The 19,911-nt window shown below is 35.9% G+C and overlaps 1 pseudogene; it reads right to left on the reverse strand.

The window, feature by feature from the left end:
* Window positions 1-11,272: 11,272 nt before the first annotated feature.
* LOC119193241 lies at window positions 11,273-18,242 on the reverse strand (annotated as a pseudogene).
* Window positions 18,243-19,911: the final 1,669 nt, after the last annotated feature.

The following is a 19,911-nucleotide window of genomic DNA, read 5'->3' on the forward strand; positions in this document are numbered from 1 at the left end:
TATTTTTCTTGTTTTCCAAAAATACCTATTGTCTTAACTTGATCAAAAATAACGAAAAGAGTTTTGGATCGAAAATAAAATACACCTAAATAGAATTTTGCGAAATAACTTAGGAAAATCAATTTGTGATTTGTTTTGCTTGTTGAAGTAATGTTAAAGGTTCTGGGTTAAGGATTAACTCAACGTCAACATCAATATCTTCATGCCGTGCATCCCATTCCATGCATAAGTGACGTTATATCCAAAGTAGCTCATATGTTTCAAAATTGACAGTTAATTAGGTACCTCAGACAACAGTATTGACTCTCACCAGAAGAATTCTACGATTATTACCGTAAGAAATAAGTTTTAATTTAACTTTTTCGCTGATTCCCGTTGAAGAGTTCTTGTTTAACAAGATCCCGCTGCTCTTTTGTAGTCGTTTTTAACTTTAGCTTGTTCCACGCGAACCAATTTCAACTTGTTTAATTTGAAAAAATCGTCTTGAGTTACAAATCAGTTGTTTATTTGTAGTCGTGTTGAAAATGAATCTTGTAAAACAATAGTAGTACAGACATATTACCTGAATTAAGACGAACTAGCGAAACTTATGCATCGCATTAAATACAAAGATTCTTTTATTTTGTTTTATGTTTTTATTGCCTTAAATATTTTTATGAAGACCTCATCTGTTACATACTTTTTTTACTAATCGCGTATATAGATAAGGCATACAATTTATTTTAATACCAATAGACAAAAATAATGACGTCACGCGCCAGTGGGTATACGCCACAGACGCTTCCAATTTGACAACGCAGCGGTAGTGGAGTGTACCCTAAGCATGTTTGTAGCACGGCTTACATCACGTAGCGAGGGACAACGCGTAGCACGGTTGGAAACACGTAGCCAGATGTAGAGGAATGGCACCGCAGCGTTATTATAATTTAGCGCTATGGTTTGCTAATAGTTGAACTCGTTGATTGAAGATAGGAAAAATTACATGTAATTATTCATCAAATATAATGGTGAAAAGGGGCTAGGGATTTATTAAAAATATTTTGAAATGACATAGACTTCAAGTTCTTACCAAGATCCTTAACAAAGATAAAAAATGGTAAATAAATTAACTTAATACAAATATAATCTTTTCTATCATCGTATAGGAAGCTACAGAAACTATGTTCGAATCAATAATTACGGCTCGTAATATCGGCTTTATCTTCAAAATAAGGAAAAAAATTACCATTCACTAACTGCATACCTTCACAAGACCTCTCTTGATAATCCAAAACCTGTAAAATTAGACTTTGCTTAACATTAAAACTCGACAATAACATTAAATTTAACATCTCCGCGACATAAAAGTATATCGGCACTGTGAATGTTTATTGACATTTCCCTTGCGACTCAAACGCGATCGAAAATGCTTTTTAATGTTTATAGAAAAATGAAAATGAGAGCTCCATGAAACGTAATTTCCTACAAACAGCGTGACTATTACCAGCTGACACCGACTGCTGGCTTCAGCGTCAGTAAATTAACAAACAACATTAAAACTTGGTAGTTTCTCTCCGCGGAGGCAAAGGTACATCTTAAAATCGATACTATGTTATATTTTATACTTAATATTTGGATTATTGGTATAGATTATGAATTTATCTGGTGTTAAAAACATTATAAAATTAATTATTTTTATACCTTTTGTAAACAATTTGTGTCATGGGCTTCTCTAAGGCCCAATGACCGCCATATACTCAAGCCCTCTATCCCCGAAGCGGTAGACAGAGGCGCAACGGGTACACTTTATTTCCGATATGTGCATTCCATCACATGGTTGTGATAGAAAGCTAATCTGTCACCAGGGGGACGAGCTACGTATCAAATAGCGGAAACTCGCTCCCCCTGACACCTAAATGTGAACAACAAATCAATAGTTATATCAATTATCTTGTATAATTAAGTATAACGCAAAAGTATAATAAATTATATAACGAACAAATTGTAAACTCATTGAAAAAAAAATCTTTCACCATTCCAAGCTCAAATACACTCCAGGTTAAAACTGAATACAAAAACTCAATATCAATTTCCCCGACAGGGACAAAACCGAAACCTCATGACTGCTGTCTTACCATAATACAACTACGACATCGAGACTGTATATATAACAAAAAAAAGGAAATTCGTAGAAAAAAATCGTATTTCTGAGATATGATTATACAAAATCATTTTAACATTACATTCATAAATATACCCGAATAGTCGTCCTCCTAAGCTAACATTGTGCCAAAATTATCCGTGAACAAAGACATTAAACAGTATAGTATAATCTTAGAACTCTGTTCGTGAATAACGAATATTTTCACCAAAAACTCCGATTTTACTTTTCTGGTTTTTGATCACTTTGTAATTTAATGTGAACATGGCGTGAGTGTATTTCTGACTGTAAGCGCGATGTTGACGAAATCTAGCGTGGTGGGGGCATTAGGACATGTAAAATGAAATTACTTTTTACTGATATTTATTTTTTTCAACACATATACTTTTTTCATATAACTCGTCACTTATAATGAGTGTTATTTTGAAAAAGACAAGTATGTGGTTTCAGTAGTAACGCAATATCAAAATGATCCTGTATCCACTTTGTTAAAGCGATAAATGTAAATCGTCCTACAAATAGATTTAGCACAAAATAGATGAAACACATACAGACAGTATTTAAGGAAAAATTAACACAATGTTAGTAACATTTGCCCCAATCAATTATCTCTAATGTATTGGAAATAACTGACAGGTGCTAACGAGGGCACTGTTTAAGAAATGAGTATGGTTTGTTTCTGGTTTCCTTATATATTAAGTAAATATAGAGTGACAAAATAGACCATCATAGAGTAGGTACTAATACAAAACATAAAAAACAAAAGTATCGCACTCTGTTGTTGTTTAGTATGATTTCAAGAGGCATACGCACTCCCCTTTGTAACATTAAAACCCGATATTAAACAGTATAGCTAGGACCAAATTTGAGCTGCAAAAGTTATTACCAACTGCAAAGAGTCGTGGTTTTATTTCAAATTTCCATGTGACTAGATGACAGCATCCGTAGATGTTAATACAAAAATAATATATTTACAGAAAATATGCTAATATACGCATTAGAAACGTGCAAATCACGTTATGAAAAAATATGTATTCTACATTAATTTACCATTTTACTATAGATTGAGTAACTGACGCATAAGCGCAAAATTTTTATAAAAATGTTGCCTATGTCTTCTTTATATATTGTTCGAACCCTTTGTTCAAAACACAGTCTGATAGACTGTTAATCATTTTGATAGTCAATGTGTAACGTACAAAGTACATCCGCCAGATGGCGTTAACAAAACGGTCGTGTAATATGTAAATACAGCCACACAAAACATTTTTGCACACACCATACGTTTTAACAAGTGTACCGGTAGCCGATAACGGTTCGCTTTCCGCGCAATTTGTGGCTCAGCTCGTCCTTTTTATGTCTCGCGACCTCGGTTAGACATGGATTTGATGTAGTATTGTGTTTTAAAATACTGCGATTTTTATTTCATGCCTTAAACTTTAAAACAATATATCTACACAGAACATAAACTTGAAATAGAACGCGCAAGTCTCTGGATTACTCTAATATTTTTTAATGATATAACTATAGGTGGTTATAATAATATAACCATAGTTTTGTTGGTGGTAGGATATATTTTATATCCACCCGGATAGCAACACTCATACACAAGGTGTTTAAACCCGCCGTAGTGGCCCACGTAAGTGTGTCCAGTACCGGGATCAGGCTGTGTATATCCGGTTCCAACAGGCCGGCATAATTGTGTCGACCGCCGAGGGGTAATCATCTCTCGTCAATCGACATTCTATTGGATCCCACTCCACTTACCATCAGCGGCAGTGGGGTCACTTTGTCGTACCCGTACACCTACCGAAAAGGTACTTTACATTATTCCTGAGTACTAAGAGTTTATAATTTTTATCCATTTTCTGCAACATCATAAACGAAAAAGTTGAGCCCAAAAAATACCTTAAAATTCAGCTAAAACAAACAAAAGGGATACAAAGTTCAAATGGTCCAAATTTTAGAAATAACCTCCATGCATCTGTAGGGAATAATTTATTAAAATGCGATATCTTTGCTACTTAATATAATAGGAATAAGTTCATCGCTTTGCCGCTTGTTACAATACTCTCTCGAGTGACATTTCTGTAGATGAAGTCTTTGTTGTTTATCCCTGACAAGATACCAAAACGTTATAAACTTTTATGAATTTAGAATAAATACATAACGCTTTAAAATGAGGTCTTAATTCTTTTTAATTTGTAACACATTATTTAAATACATTTATTTATAGTCGATTAAATGTATTTACCTGGTATTTTTTAGTAAATGTTTGAATTCGCATACTGGCAACAACCTAATCTGTCTACATCGACAGACTATATCGATGGTTCAAAGCTGAGGTTCAAAGGGTAATTGACTTAGCAACACTATGTTTCATAAATATTTATAATCAGCACATTTTTCTATGTTTTTTTTACTTAGTTAAAATTTTTCGAAGAAAATGTCGCTTAAATCAAATAGCTTTTTAACCGTCGGTATATACTTTACAGAAGAGTTATCTATAAGCAACGACACACAAATACACTTATTTATATAAAACTCTACCGTAACGTATACGTTACATATTTATATGAAATTGTTCCCAGTAGCGGTACAAATTTCCATCGAAATCTTTAAATGAAATAAAACACATTTTACAACCGTGTTGTGTTAACAAAAAGTTTGTCCCAGTTCTCAAAGGAGGCTATCACACGCAATGAGTGCATCGATGCGTGATATTGGTGAAAAATTGCTCCATAAAACCTCTTTCTAATAAATCGCTAAGTTATGTTCGCTTTTATTATGTAGTTTCAAATAGCTTTGATACCAACACGATAAATGGTTGTAATGTTCAAAGGTTTTATTTAAAAACTAGTGTTTACTCGCGGCTCCGCCCGCGTGAAATAGTTTTTCCGAGTGGAAGTATTTCGGCATAAAAGTTCTGGGACAAAAAGTAGCGTATGTGCTTCCCAGGTTCACAAATTATCTGTATACCGATTTTCATTAAAATCTGTTGGACACACAGATGCGACGGGATACTTTGATTTATACTATATTTTTTAGAACTTATTAACAATTCCATCATACATGTTTGTTGCGTAACTTTACCGTTTACGCAGTGCACGCAACGTAATCTTTCAAAAAGGGTAAATCTTCCTCGTTTTTGCAATATTTTCATATTATAGCCTTGCTCGATACATAGGCTATCCAACACTAAAGAATTTTTCAATTCGAATCAGTAGTTCCTGAGATCAGCAGGATTAAACAAACAAAACTTCAGCTTTATATTATAGTATAAATAAAGTAGTATAGATACGGTATATTCGTGTATTTAACACGCTTTTATTGATATAAAGGCGTATAGAACAAACATATGGCAATAAATAAAAAAAGTACTTAAGTTAATATTTAAAAATAAAAATAACGATAATTTTCAAGAAAATTTTTTTTAGCTACATTCAATGCATAACATAAAACATCTATGAAAAATTAACTTATACATCCAAAAGATTAAAACTGTAAAATCAAAAAAAGTAAATAAAAACTCCTTCAAACAACGATACCAAATACGAAGCAATATTTACTACTAATTTGCTACGAGATCTTTGATAAACGTGCCTAAACAAACACAACTGAGTACACAAACATATCCGCTGTGGTTATGAAAACATTTTACAATGCACATTGCACACTGTTTATGGAACTGATTTCGAACGCATCAGCTTGTTTACAGAATCTGCTTGTATTGACTGCGAATAATAAATCATGTTAGAACGAAAGTCGTCAACGATATAAATTCGAAACTGGAAATTAACTGCATCGATGGCGTAATTGTATTGCGTGCGCGCGACACCGCTCTAAATTCCTGGATTGAACAAAGTAATACTGAGTCTGGAATATGGCTCCCTATGGCGATAGACCCTATCACATGGGACGAAACACCGTCAAAAAGTGGGTGCCTGAAAACTCTACCTATCCCTTCGAGGATAAAGGCGTGATGAGTGTGTGTGGAAATAAGTTTACTGTGAGAACCTCTCGGTAGTCTACTACAAATAGCATCGTATCCTGCATTGCTCAGTGTTATTTGATATGCTATGTAGATATGCGGCCTTTTAGGCAACATACGTATCCATCTACGTTTTGCACTTTTTATATAAAAGTATAATTCCCAATACATTCACGTTTTGTTTTAGCTTGAAGCGCGTCATGTGGATCGTATCCTGCGTTGCTCATTGTAAGCGCTGTCACAGTTATTTGATATGCTATACAGATATACGGTCTTTTAGGTATCACACTTACCCTCCTACGTTTTGTGCTTGCATCTTTGTAAAAATAGAGGTCCCAGCTATATTTACGTTTTGGATTAGTTTGAAGCGCATCATGTTATTGGAAACATGTTGGCAACAATTGCTTTAAATTGCCTCTCCTTAAAGCTCCATACAAATATTTTATAAAATCTTATACCTAATATTGGATTTCGTTATATTTGCTAGTAAAATCTGCTCTCACCTATAACCTTCTATCGCAGTTTTCAAAAGAAAACTCGTGTAACCCAATAACTGAGCTATAAATAAAATTGCCTTATGTTTTTGTTTACCAAATAAGATTAAGATGAGATCGCAATTATGGCTCTTTTCAGTAAATCTTCCTATTATAACAATATATTCTAAACCAATCTTTCGTACCAACTAAAATTTACTGTACTCTAAAATTTACTCTTTTGTGTTTTTTATTTCTTTGAATGACGAGACGAGCTTGCTGTTCGCCTGATGATAAGTGAAACGACCGCCCATAAACAGTAGAAACACCATTCAACACCTTGAATTACGAAGTATTGTTTGGTATTTCACTGTGCTCGTCATCCTGAGACATGATGATGTTAAGTCTTATTATGTCTAGTAGTTACACAGGCTACACTGTCCTTCAAACCGGAACACAATACTAACTACACACTAGTGCTTGGTGGTTGAAATAGACATTGCGGTGGTACCTACCTAGGCGGACTCCACATATGAGAGACCCACCACCAGTAAAAAAAACCGCATATCTACATAGCATATCTACATAGCATATCTTGTTAGCAAATTTTCCTATTAAAACAATTTATTCCAAATATATTCTTCAAAGTTGTGTACTGTTAAATGTATTTTATTTTTAATAAAATATTTAAAACAACCGATAAATTCAATACGAAAACATATCAAAACACTTCCACAAAAACTAAAACGTAGCTTTTAACGTACGTATTTCTAGTTAATCCTTCAGCGTTTCTGCAGATGTGATGTTCAATTGGAATTCCGTGTTGTGATTCTATCCGCACTGCGAGCTATTAATAAAAACGCATATACTTTTTAACAGCACTTGGTTTTGCTGCAGGGATTTTTAAAGATCTAACCGATTTTAAAACTTATATTTAGAACTAGACTATTTTTCGGTTCGGTATCCAAATTGATAACTTTACTTAATAATTATTTATAGCTATATAATAAAACTGTTAACAATATATACGTTTGCGTTGAGGCAAGTAATCTCTGAAACCAATTATATGATTCTGATAATTCTTGTTATAAAATTTATAGAATCAGTCTTCGGCAAGGCACCCTAACGTGGATTGGGCACACGTAAAGCGAGCACATATAATCTATAATTATTATTTTGACCTATTGTTATTTCTTCGAACTCCTCCATTATCTATTATCCTCCAATTGTTGTTGATACCAAAACATGTACTGGCTACAATTTCATCTACCATTCATACTTCATGTTTGCCTACGGACAAAAAGGCTTTATCCATCAGATTTTTAGTTTGGAATATACTTAGTCTGGCCATAAATACTGTTACACTTAATTATAAAAAATATTACATTTGAATTTCGAATCTGTCATTTTTATACGATTGTTCATTGTGTTTTCTCATTTTGGCGCCAATACATTGTAAAATATTTTGCGATATTAAAATGGTGTGGGGTGATAAAGAGAACCGAATCGCTGTGATAGCATTACACAAAGTAGGTATGGAGCCAAATGCAATTTTAAAACTCTCCATACACTTGGTATTAGTAAAATGTTTGTGTACCGGGCTATTAATAGGTACAATGAGACCTCCTCTGTTTGTGACAGAAAAGATCTGGCCGTCCACGTAGTGTTCGTACGAAAAAGGTGGTCAAAGCAGTAAGGGAAAGAATTCGAAGAAATCCTGTCCGAAAGCAAAAGATTTTATCTCGGGAAATGAAGATAGCACCTAGAACCATGTCGCGTATTTTAAAAGATGACTTAGGACTTGCAGCCTATAAGAGACGCACTGGCCATTTCTTAACTGATAATTTAAAGAAGAATAGGGTGGTAAAATCGAAACAACTACTGAAGCGGTACGCAAAGGAGGTCACAGAAAAATTTTGTTTACGGATGAGAAAATTTTACAATTGAGCAACATTTTAACAAACAAAATGACCGTATTTATGCTCAAAGCTCTAAGGAAGCTTCCCAATTAGTCGACAGAGTGCAACGTGGACATTATCCGACTTCAGTGATGGTTTGGTGGGGTGTTAGCTATGAAGGAGTGACTGAGCCATATTTTTGTGAAAAGGTATCAAAACATCGGCACAAGTGTATCAAGATACCATTCTTGAGAAGGTAGTTAAGCCCCTTAACATCACCATGTTCAATAACCAAGTATGGTCCTTCCAGCAAGACTCGGCGCCGGGTCATAAAGCTCGGTCCACGCAGTCTTGGTTGGAATCGAACGTTTCGGACTTCATCAGAGCTGAAGACTGGCCGTCGTCTAGTCCCGATCTTAATCCGCTGGATTATGATTTGTGGTCAGTTTTAGAGAGTACAGCTTGCTCTAAACGCCATGATAATTTGGAGTCCCTAAAACAATCTATACGATTGGCAGTGAAGAATTTTCCCATGGAAAGAGTGCGTGCTTCTATTGATAACTGGCCTCATCGTTTAAAGGACTGTATTGCAGCCAATGGAGACCACTTCGAATAAGCTTTTTATATTTTTAATTGTTTTATATTTATGTATTAAACTGACACACTGTAAAAGTAATAAATGTTATTTGCAGTTAACAATTTTCTTTTTCTTTATTACAATATTTATGGCAAGACTAGGTATACACTATATTGTCGAAACCTGCCATTGTAGCCCACGTAAGTGTGCCGCGTTCCGATCAGCCTGTGTGAATCTCGTTCTAACAAGCCGGCATAATTATACCGAGAGGTAATCATCTCTAGTCAGTCGACATTCTATTGGACACCACTCCACTTACCATCAGGTGCAGTGGGAGCACTTTACTATGTCCGCATGAAAAAAAAACAACACACATACACTCACGTCTTTTATTCCCAATGGTGTAGGAGGAGGCGCAACTGACGCATCTACTTTCCACCGTATTTATTCTATCCCATTATGTGATGAGGAACGAGCATATCGCCATAACGAGCTTAATTAAATTCCAGACTCCGGCTGATACTACCTGAATAGAAAAATCGAATATTACCTTGCTAGGCCCGGGAATCCCGCCCTGTGGCATGGGGGCGGTTCTCAATGGTGGAATTCTTTCCACCACGGTATCCCCTGCCTATCGTAAAAGGCGACTAATAGGGGCCATCGGGGGGTCGTAGGCGGGTGGCGTGTGATGACCCCTGGGATGGACGGCAGCGTGGAAGGTAGGCCTAATGCTGCCGTTGTCGCCGAGAGCGTCCTTCGGTTACGCGGGGCTTCTGAGCCCCCTATAGGAGACGGGCCGCAACAGGCGGCACCGCACAGGGACGACTGCGGACGAAAACTTAAACATTTCCGTCAGAGGAAGCCCACAGTCGTCCCTAATGCCCCGAAGAGGGCCACCGCGGAGTTTTAGTTGGTATGCCATGCGTTGTATATAGGTTAGGGACTCGGCCCGGCGGTCACCCGAAGGTCAAGGTCAAATCCGGGCGCCTCGACGCCGGGTCGTAAGGCACGGTGACCACAACATAACCGCTCAGTCCCCCCATGGCTAGCGGTAGTCATAAGGCACTTTCTCCGCGAAAACAAAAAAGAGGCCCGAATCGAAACAGAGACGTCTTCACTGCAGTCGTACCGTAAGACAACAACACCGAAGAGTCAGTAAAGTTGAAGTGGAGTGGAGTTGGAGGAGTACACCAAATCCATAGATAGTTCAAACTCAAATGGTGATGCAAATAGTTGACAGAATTTTAAAATACCAACACAAAAGCATATTTGGAACTTTGTTAGGTCTATTTGTACATTGAAAATGTCACGCACTGAAATTTTATTTAAATTCCTACATCTAAACAAATAGAAAAAATATTCAATGCGAAGTATTTCAAATATTTTTATCATATTTAGTGTTTGTATTCACTGGAAATTTGTTGTGTTGGTATTTTGTGCTTGTTAGGAACTGAAATAATTTTTAATAAAATATAATGAACTATCACTGACTACAGAAATACTTTCTCTAATATTTCACTAACCAACCGACTTATACGACTTGTCAGTGACCAACTGCCTTGGTCTGTTAAACGATCAGTATTTAACAAAAGGTGTCACTAAGACCCTGACTAGAATATTTTTTTATCCGAACAGCTTATATTCTTTACTATTGCTGAGCCGTCGTATAGACATCAATGAAATCAAATAGCCTATTATAAGAATTTAGAGAGTTTAACATAAAAACCAACTGGCCACCATAAGGAGTATTGAAAGATAGGCCTTAGCTAGTTTTAAAGCCACAAATTCAAATGTGGCTGATTTTGACTTCGGTTTGAACGATTAACAATAAAAAATTATAAATATCATAGTTGCCCTAAATTTTGTTTGTTATTTTTTTAAATAGGCTCACGTTTGACGCTATCCGCCTATTGTTAAGCGATTATGCGGCCTAAGCCGAAGCATGCTTGCCCTGATGAAACCGATCAACTCGCGACTTGAAGAGCTCCAAATTGTATGTATGCGGAAATAGACACGACAGTAGTGACTTCCACAATTTGCATGTCCGCACAATAAAGATGGAAGCAAAGCACTAAGTGCGAGCCCTTGGAATTTCGACCATGTAATAATGATGCTTCACCGGCTCTGCTGGTCCTGTGATGAAATAGAGATGGGGAATCATCATTTTAGTCTGAGAATTGAAAACAAAATGCATTAAGTTCTTAAATATTTTATTGCTAAAGTACACAATAATGCTATCGTAAGAATCAGTAAAAACTTTAACATAAATATTTTATACAGAAGTAAGAAAGAAAAGAAACAATTAAACCAAACCACGATTTGGATTTGCTGTGTCACTGGTGACTTATAAACTATTAAGTCAGAAAAATAGCACTTAAAGCATTAAATCGTAATTGTTTACAAAAGTAAAGAAGACTGCCCATGCTTCAAAGAATTTCGGTATCAGTATACGTTAATAGCAACTTCATGACTGACAATATTACAATAGTGAAGAGTTTCTCAGAAAAAAAAATTGCAGAGTCTGCGCGACGCTTAATATTCTCGTACGTTTGTATTTGGTTTTAAAACATAACATGAAAAACTATACATGTATTACACCGATACACGAATGGGCATTCTCCTTTGCCGTCCAACTGTTAACTCAAGCCACATTGATATCTACAACGATATAACCTACTTAAGGTAAACTTTGATAAAATTATCGAAGTTTCAACACGAATATTTACACCACATTAATCTAACTTATGGTTCCCTACCGATATATTTTATCGTCTTGAGGTGGCATGCTTATGAAATATGGCGCTGGTGGTGGTGGCGCTAGATATCTTACAGAACCCGGTCCTGGTTGCATTTTATGGGGCAAGGTGGCATTTGATAAGGAGGCTGGTGGCATAGTTGCAGCGTAACCAGGCCAAGCTCCACCCCACATAGCTGGCGTACCTCCTGCAGGACTACTAGCCAGAGGACCACCTCTGTATGATGTCGTAGTCATCCTTAACCTAACGATACATATAGCTACTATCAATATTGCTATAAAAGCCACTACGCCTCCGACTATACCTATTATAAGATTATCATCATTACTTGTTGCTGCAACACCGATAACAGGAGCTCCTTTGGGCTCACCGGATTTTGGTCTATCATGTGAAGGAGCAACTGACCAGATAATATCTGGCTCTGAAGATGTCCGATGGACAAGGCGCGGTTGTGGTGTAGTTGAAATGCTAGTAGACGTTGTCGTTGTTCGCCGTTTTGCATCACAAGTGAGTTCGTCATCACCTATCTCGACCAATAGAAATCCTGATAGATGTTCTGGCGAATCACATCGGACGTCATCAATACCAACATTGGGTAACCACCTTCTCAATGCTCGAGCGTTACAGTCGCAGCGAATAGGATTACTATGCAAGCCGAACATAGACAAATCCGCCCTACGATCATCAAGGGCTACAAGTAATTGTGGTTGCAAAGTTGTCAGTTGACTACCAGCTACATCTATTGTAATTTGTGATGATCTAGGTAATGGGAACAGTAGTGCAGGAGGTAGAGAAGTGACTGAAGTATTTCTAAATCGCACCGTGATGGCTGGAGCCTTCAATCCAGCAAGCACGCCAGAAGACAGTTTTCAGACGTGATCCTCTTATTCCAAGTTCTTCAAGCCTTGGGTGTAATGTTGTGTGTAATTGATCAGCACCAATATTAGTGTCTTTTACTTCTACATCCAACTTCTCTAAAGCTAGCACATATTGTAAAGCACCTTGTATGTCGATATACCCTAACCGTGGATAGCCGTATGCTCGTAACTCGACTAGATTTGCGAGCGTCCTAAAAGCATTTTTCTCTATCCTGGTACATTTTTCTAAATGCGTTATATCTAAAATACGAAGAGATGTTAAACCTTCAAAATTACCGTCCATAATCATCACCATTGGATTACTGGAAATGTTCAAACGTTGGAGATTTCTCATTTTAGACCAAGAAATTGCCAACGATCCAGTCACATCAGCGATCTGATTATGAGATAAATCCAAAGATTCTAACAGCGTTGTTCGGGTAAATGTCTTTTCCGATATTTTTGTGATGTTGTTAAATGACAAATTTAAATTATATAGGAACGGTGTTTCTAACTGTCCAATATCCGTAATTCCAGTACCGGCTAAATTTAGATCTCTCACCGTTTTCGGCTCTGTCAGTACATTACTAATTGATTTTTCAGAAAGAGGATTGAAAGATAGATCCAATTTCTTAATATTCACCATAACACTATCCTCGCCCGGTATATCCACAATCTGGTTGTGTGATAAATCGACCGTAGAAAGAAGTATTGCTTTTGTAAGGCCTTTAGCGGAGCGTGTTCAAATGAATTTCTGCTGAGAATAATTTTCTCTAACATGTGCAGCCTATTTCTTTCGAAAATGTTGTCAGGCAATTCGGTTAGTAAATTGCCGCTCAAGTCCAAAACCTCGAGTCGTATAAGCCTCAAATAGCCTATCTCCCAACCGATCGATCTTGTTGTTCGACAAATCCAAATATTGTATTTGAGTCGAATTATGGAAAGCCATTTCGCTTATTGTTTCAAGTTCGTTCCTTGCCAACAAAATTGTTCTCAATTTTGGGAGGCGAGCAAAGTCGAGTTCGTCTACGTTTTTCAATTCGTTTCCAGACAAATCTACCAATTCTAAGTACTGCAAAGTACTTATAAGTTCTGAAGGGAAAAAGTTAAACTTGTTGTTAGTAAGTATGATTTCTCTTAAACGAGGATGGATTTTGAACGACGACGGGAACAAATAACTAAGTTGATTATCCGACAGATCCATGACTTCTAGACTTGTTCCCGTATTGAAGAATTCGCCTTTGAAAGCACTCAATTGATTACCTTTCAAAGATAAGTACTGAATCGACATTACGTTAACGAATGACGGAGTCCTTATGTTAACTATATTATTGTAAGACAAATCTAAGTAAGTGAGATTTCGCAGATTCTTAAATGAGTTTTCGGAAATTTCTTGAAGTAAATTATGAGACAAATCAATATGTTCTAGATTAAGGTTTTTCGAAAATAGATTTACCGGTAACGCCTTTAAGCCATTACGACTTAAGTCCACTGATAATAAAGCCTGATTTTGCTGAAACACATTCTGCGGTAACACATTTATATGCCAATTTCGGCTCATATTTAAATGAGTTAAACTAGGAATCGATTCAAACGCTTCCACCGGTACATTCGAAATTTGATTATCGGATATATCCAAAAACCAAAGATTAACAAACTTCAGTTGCTGACCAGTAAATCCGAGAATTCTGTTCTGGCTCAAAGACAAAAAGTCTAGCGATTGTTCCAGTCCTTCGAAAACTTCCGCAGCGATAGAGTTCAGTAAATTTCCTGATAGATCCAAATGTTTCAAAATTTTGAAGTGTCCAAAGGCAGCCACCGGTAATTCCCTTATAACATTTCTAGATAATACTAAAGAAGTTACTCTGTCTGACACAGATCGCAAAATGTCGTTTGATAACGCGGTCACCCTGTTGAAACCCAAATGAACAGAAACAAGATTTGGTAATCGAGAAAGCGCTGTCGCTGGAATCAATAGTATGTTGTTGTCGCGTAATAGAAGTGTCTTGAGGCCTGTCAATCCGTCGAAAGCGTCGTCCTCCACCTGCAAAATAATAAACAAAATTATTTCCACGCATTTATACATATTTTCATTTCCAATAAAACAATCTAGTTCAATCAACCATAACTATTTACTTATTTGAGAAAACTAGAAACACAATGCAATAAAATAATTCAATCACTCACCGTGCGCAGTGAATTGACGCCAATATCCAAATAATTTAGTTCTGTGAGACCAACAAATGTGCCCGGGGCGAGTTTAACTAAATTATTTCTGCTCAGGTCTAATACTTGTAATGAAGTCAACGTACTCAGGTGGTTGTTTCCAATATTCTGGAATAGAAGATTTTAGTTAAGTTAGCTTTATTAGTTACATAAGATTTGTTTGGGTTCGAGTAAATAAATAACATTGCCACAAAAAAAATCTTTATTCTACAAGGGTGGGTAGACGGAGGTGCTACCAGGGCATCATCATTTTGCCCTGTTTGTTCCGTCCCGTGATATGATAGGGAGCGAGTCTATCGTTATATCAGGCATAAATTCCAGACTCTCGGCTGATAATAAAAATTCCAATATTACTTTGCCCAACCCGGGTTCGAACCCGACCTCGTACCGCGCACGTAACACAACTACACCACCGAGGGAATAGTCACAAAAATATTCATTTAAAAGGAAAAAAAATCAAGATACAATAAATACACCCCGTTGAATTAAAACGATATTAATAGTGACATCCGTATCCGTAAAACTACATTATCAAAAGTATCAAGAACTAGAAGGTGTCGATCTTTAAAAACTTGAGACTCAAAACATGCAGGAATTAAAATCACGACTCATCACGGTAAAGATACTGCGAAAGTTATTTATATACCATAATCTTTTTTGACATACATATTTCATTATGTATTATATTAAAAAGCAATTTACCTAACAATAAACACAACATCTAAAGCTAACGCGTACTAAAATAAAATCAAACAGACAGCAAACAAGACAAACAAACACTGAAACCCTCACCGTAATCATGTTGCTGGACAGATTCAAATGTTTAAGGGCGACAAAAGATTTAATGGCAACCGTCGGGAAGTCATTTATGAAGTTCTCCGAGAGGTCCAACTTCTCCAAATTCTCGGCCCCTTGAAATACGTCGCTGTTAAACTTGGAGAGCCTATTACGGCCGAAATCAAGTGTCTGCAAGTCGCTCAGGCCTATAAAAGCCCCTCCTTCAATGGCGGATATCATGTTCCCGTGCAGATCTATCTCTTCTAATGTCTTCTGGGACACAAAGGATGCTTGGCGTATTAGCGCTAAAATATATTTGAATATTAATTAGTTAGATCTATGTATAACAATCGCTAATGTACATCGTACTTAAGATAAGATAGAATTTTCTGTTATAAAATTGGGTGTGGTCATTTAATTTGAGATCGATATCGATAAGTAGGTTTTTTGTCCCGCTTAAGTTGACATTCTATAACTTATAATTAAATATACTAAAAGTACTTTTTTACTTTACTTATATTAGAAAATACTGTGAGTACTAGACGTAAAACCACATTATTAAGTAACTAAATCCAGACATGCTCGTACATCTATAACTAATATAAGATAGGTAATAAAAAAATAACTACATCCATTTACAGAATTTCACAATTCTCCGAAAAAAGGCGAGGAACGTAATAAACTTACCTATTCTATTTTCCCTCAGCGAGAGAACTTTCAATGATTGCGGCCCGTTTAGAGACGAGGCGGGTACAGAATTCATGTTATTACGATCCAAACGGAAGACCTGCAAGAAAATATTTTACAGTTCTGTACAAAGCACATTTTATCTAGTAGGATAAAGTAGGATATAAACAAAAAATGTTTAGATTCCTAAGATAATGTAACAAATTTGCCAACAGATGTATATACAACTGCACAATGATGGCGTTTGTCTACTCATTAACCGCCATTTTGAAACCGGAGCGCTTCTTCAATCTATCACAAAAACGGACCAATCATAACAAAGTATTTTGACATATTTACAAATGCATTATGGTAATTGGTAAATTTTTTGAATCGGATTAAAGATAACGATGGGGTTAGTTAATTGAAAACGGCTGTACATCGGGGTAATTAGTTTATAAACTGTGTACTACAGTGGCAGAGGGTCTATATCACCTAATTTCTGCCGGCTTCCCTTTATGAAGAATTTATGTAGAATCGAATACCATTAGAACTTTTTACAGATCACATTCATGTATATTCTACCTATATGTTATTTCGGTTTACCTTTCGGAAAATTCCACCTTTCGCCCTTGGTGAACTAAATAGATAAGTAATAGTACTGGCACGACAAAATGACTTTTGAATGACGTCCGAGAATCGATTGAATAATCTCTCCAGTCTCCACTAATGGCAGACTTTTTGCTTTTAATACTGTGACCCGTGTTTCACTATGTTACTATAGTTTTATTAAACAACATTTCTTATGTACAACAAACTCTTCCAACTCTCATACCCGTTACAGAGATATGTAGGGCTATGCATATCGTCATTTCGGCAAAGTTATTTCCGCTCTAAGTCGTTGCAGGAAGAGAGCTAATCAGTTATCACGATTGCGGGATTCCAATCCAGTAAAAATCACGAGTATAAAAGTGTGTATATATAGAAATTTAATATAAATTTCTCGTTAAAGCCACAAATCAAGCGAAAAAAAATAGTGCAAACACAAACAGAATTTATATTTTTTTCCCAGAAAATGATTTCCATTCGGCCGCTGAAAATAACATCGTCAAACTAAACGGAGCATTCCTTTTGTTTTTCCACGTTCCTTAGCTTCCACCCAATTTACCTGAGAAAATATTCTAGACTGAAAAATTACTATTGTGCAAAAAGGTAGGGAAAGAACACTAAATAACTGCCCTCCGCTGAAAGTAATTGTAACACTACTCCTCTTTATAAAGGAGCAAAGTAAAAGCATACTTAGTACTCGCGTTAAAGCCTCACTAATAAACTTTTCAATGTTATTAAACTATTAGAGTATTTGTATATTTAGACGCTTGCATATGTACATGTTAAAAAAACAAAGGTTAGTTGAAACAAAAAATATGCCTATTTTATGTTACATCTTTTAAGATTATAAACATTTTCGAATACTACATTTCTCTGTATTAGATTCGTATATTATTTCATCAAAGTAAACTATGAATATAGACTTACTAAACTAGAAACACCTTTGACCAAATGTGAGTTCATCATAAATTACTCTTGTGAAATAAAATTTAACATAAGTATTATCACCTTAAGAACATCGCATCCAATGAGTAGTCCTTCCTCCAATCCTCTGATATTATTTCCACTTAAATCCAATTCTTCTAGAGCTGGTAGATTGTGGAGCTCAGCAGTGGAGAATATCGGGTTCAAATTGTCACCAAGAAGGTTGTCGGCTAGCGCCAGTTTTGTCAGATTCCCTCGAACTCCAGCCAGAAGACGGTCTGGTAGTCTTCGGAGACTGTTGTGTGAAAAGTCTAGTTCTCTGAGCGGTAGACCGTAGGAAGAGAATATCTGGAAACAAAACCAAAACATTATAAAAAGAAATATAAGGAAGAGATTCATTCATACTGGGATGGTGATATGTGATTTTTATCGTTATACAACCATCAATGGTATACCTTATCTTTAGGATACCGAATCTACTTTTACTAATCCTATTGTTTGTCAAAGATAGACCAAAACATAGGGCATTTTAATGTAGAAAAAATGTATAAAGGAAATTATATTCCTCGAATAACCCTCCTTATACACCCCGAGCTAAAGCAACTCAGAAAAATATATATAGACTATAACCATTGCATAATATAGACTATAAATACGAATCGATAGACACCTCATGTGTCAAAATAAATAAAGTATAAGCGACGCTAGATTATAGAGATTCATACATGATATTATGTATACGTAGGGTGTCAAATCATTACCCTACCTTGCTTCGTCGTAGTAATAAAAGAGATGAGATAAACTAAACATATCTGCTGTAGATTTGTTGTAAATACATACTTTTAATTAAAGAGAAATATGTACAAAGATTTATTTACGCGAATAAAACATTGAAATAAAATTATTTTACGGATTTTATCGCGGTTTTTATATTATAATATTTTCCCAATGCTTCGAAGCTTTGCAGCCTTCATGATCACGAGAGACTGAAATAAGTTCCCCGTATATACCCATATAAAAAAATATAATATGTAAAATAAAACCTGCGTTAAATCCAAAAATAATTTTATTACAAGATGTATGTACCTTACATTCGCTCGAAATATATTTGAAATTCAAATGCTCTGCAATTCTAATTAGCGTAACGGTAGACTAAAACTATAAAACGAACACAACTCAATCTCTCATTTATTGCGAATATTGGAAAAAAATATGGTAACGAGGTTATTCAAATACTGCATATTCATGAAATGTGCGTCAGTCTTTTAATTGAATTGTTCACTTCAAAATTTAACATTTACGGTTGCTCTTTATCTCATAGTACTACAAACTTTATACGGGAAAAGGTGTGTTACGCGGTAGAAACCACGACCTACACCAAGTGAAATTATGTGTCTGTAATTCCTCCTTTTTCATCAATATTTACTTCTCTAAACAAAGCTTATTAACTTTCACTCACTACTCTAATATCTAGTACCTATAATGAACTATACTACATTACTCTTAGAGTTTCAATAGAACGAGAACACGACACGTAAATCCCTCATAACGACTTACAAGCACACAGGTATTTGGTAATAAATTTGGCACTAATGCCGCATGGCAACACAATAAGACCGGCTATAGTCAGATACAGAAAATGAGGCGGTAAATACCGATTACACGAAATGAAATTGGAACACCACAAGTTCCTGGATCGATTCCATTGTAATATTTAAACAATAACGTCAAATTAAATTTGATTCATGATTAATTTAATGCGACAGATGTTGTGTTGAATGTTAGGTTTGACGGTATTCGGTTTGTGTTTTAATTAGCTATTAATATTAACATGTGGTAGAGTCAATTCCACATACACACATTGGCGCCTTTTACTTCAAAGGGATAGGCAGAGGCGTAGATAGAACGCACAACTTAAGAATTCCAATTTCCGCCGTGCGTATTCCGTCTCATGATATGATATAGGCCCGAAACTATTGGCATATTGGCATGAATTTCAAACTCCTGGCTGATACTG

Source organism: Manduca sexta, unplaced genomic scaffold, assembly GCF_014839805.1.
Source record: "Manduca sexta isolate Smith_Timp_Sample1 unplaced genomic scaffold, JHU_Msex_v1.0 HiC_scaffold_38, whole genome shotgun sequence".
Taxonomy (NCBI): domain Eukaryota; kingdom Metazoa; phylum Arthropoda; class Insecta; order Lepidoptera; family Sphingidae; genus Manduca; species Manduca sexta.